Raw genomic sequence first — 2,746 nt, 5'->3', positions numbered from 1 at the left:
TCGCTCAGCCGACTGAACCACCCAGGTGCCCCGATAAAGAGATGTTTATTAAATACTACCATTAAAAATATCCATTCAGCATTAATGATGCTTTTAATAAATGAATAAAAAATATCATTATGGTGAAATGTTCAAAATACTATTTTTAATTCTTCTGGTTTATCTATCAAATTAGTCAACAAAATTCAATATGTCAAATTGACTTTCTGGATAAAATTAGTTCTCTTTTCAAACTTGCATATTTTGAAGTAAATATCTAATATCCACACTGCCCACAGAATGTTTTATTTCACATGTATAGAACAATTTGATTAGAAATTATTACTTTTAATAAAACTTACATTACTTAAGTAATTGTTCACTCCTAAAATTTTTATCTTTCCCTTTTATTATTTTTTTTTTAATTTTTTTTCAACGTTTATTTATTTTTGGGACAGAGAGAGACAGAGCATGAACGGGGGAGGGGCAGAGAGAGAGAGGGAGACACAGAATCGGAAACAGGCTCCAGGCTCTGAGCCATCAGCCCAGAGCCTGACACGGGGATCGAACTCCCGGACCGCGAGATCGTGACCTGGCTGAAGTCGGACGCTTAACCGACTGCGCCACCCAGGCGCCCCTATCTTTCCCTTTTAAATGAGAAGCAATGTAAATGAAAAGTAGGCCATTGGTATTTTCTATTTTATTAAGTGTTTTTACAAGCCTAGATAATAAGTAATTTCATATCTGTCTTCACATTACTTTCTTATTTAACCTCAGTTAAAAGTTATAATAATCATGAAATGTTATGTTAGAATATTAAATGTTACACTATGGGGGAAAGATGGGAGGATGGAATCACAAGTGTCTTTATTCAGGACCTGACCAATATCTTCATTGCACCCTCTGCTAACACTCTACCAGCTCTATTTTAATATCAAAACCAACACAAATAAACAAGTCTGAGAGGAGTTAAATGGCTAGAAACTCTATGATTCATTCACATTTTAGTGCTAGGTATTAGAAGGGCAATCATCAACATGAAAGGAATAGAAATTTTTATCTCATCAAAAGTTCTTCCCTTAAATCACACTATTCAGACCTCACCATCTTTAAGAACATTCCTAACTCCTAGAGAAGTGCCCTTAAGTAAGGCATTAGATCAGCACCCGTTCCCCTAAAGGCCCCAAATTATGCAAATTACATTAACATGTAGCTGCATATACCACACAGGAGCCAAGGGACACTGCATGTTGGTAACATGCTACAAATAATGATGACTGTACATTCTAGTGTCATTTTATGCAGTGTTGCACCAGATGACATTATCCAATGTGTATATTACAACTTTTCCCTTTACAGTCCTTTCTCCTCAGAGCAGTCGCCTGCTCAAAATTTTAAATCTTCGATGATAGTTCTTAACCTTCCTTCGATCATGGTTCTATTTGAGAAACTGATGAAAGAACATATGTAGACATATGTATATACATATATACGTGTATGTGCACGCGTGTGTGTGTGTGTGTGTGTATACACACATATATATTCTTATCCTCATAACATTCTCAATACCATTTCAGTACCTCACCTATGCACCTGTTTACTTCTTCACCATTGAGGTCCACTATAATACTTCTACCTGGGGGACTTTCACACCCTGGCTCCACTTTAGATGCACATTTAAGGCCTAGGGAGAAGGCAAGAAAATGCTTCTCACCTTACCTTTTTTGTTCTTTTTTTTTTCCCCTCCAGTAACTAAACCATTTTAACAGAAAGAGGGTGGAGCCCATACTTGATAATGTACCGGAAGAAACTGTCATTTCTGGAGTCTTTCCATGACCTGGGGGTTTCTAGCATAGAACCAATGAACTGGCTCTTGGCCACTTCTTATCTGAACGGAACCTCAAGCTCAGGAATGCTTTTTTAGGAGCTAAAATAGCACTGTGATTTCTTTACTATCCTCCCTGATAATGCCTAGATTTCATTTCCCAGGAATAAAACTTGATGAGAAATTACTTTTTCTAAGACTGGAGTAATATATGGTAATGTTTATATATGCTAATAATGAAGCAGCATAAAGAAATTAAGAAAACAACTCCATTTACAGTTGTGCCCCCCAAAATAACTAGGAATAAAGTTAACCAAAGAGGTGAAAGACCTCTACTCTGAAAACCAAAAAACAATGATGAAAGAAATTGAAGAGGACACAAAGGGGACAATATTCCATGCTCATGGATTAGAAGAATTAATATTGTTAAAATGTCCATAGTACTGAAAGCAATGTACAAATTCAGCGCAACGCTTATCAAAATGCCAATAGCATTTTTTGTTTTGCAAAATTAGAACAAGTAATCCTAAAATTGTATGGAACAACAAAAGACCCTAAATAGTCACAGCAATCTTAAGAAAGAAAAACAAAGCTAAGGGAATCACAATTTCAGATTTCAAGATATACTACAAAGCTGTGGTAATCCAAACAGTATGGTACTAACACAAAAATAGACACATAAGTCAACAGAACAGAACAGAGCGCCCAGAAATAAAGCCACAAGTATATAGTCAATTAATCTTTGACAAAGGAGGAATGAAGATACATGGGAAAAATGTAGTCTTTTCAATATATGTTGCTGGGAAAACTAGACAGTTGTCTGCAAAAGAATGAAACTGGACCACTTTCTAACACCTTCCACAAAAATAAACTGAAAATGGATTAAAGACCTAAATGTGAGACCTGAAACCATAAAAAAAAAAAGAATACAGGCAATAATTT

The sequence above is a fragment of the Prionailurus viverrinus genome, chromosome F2 (assembly GCF_022837055.1).
Source record: "Prionailurus viverrinus isolate Anna chromosome F2, UM_Priviv_1.0, whole genome shotgun sequence".
Classification (NCBI taxonomy): domain Eukaryota; kingdom Metazoa; phylum Chordata; class Mammalia; order Carnivora; family Felidae; genus Prionailurus; species Prionailurus viverrinus.
Note: the sequence above shows the minus strand (reverse complement) of the source record.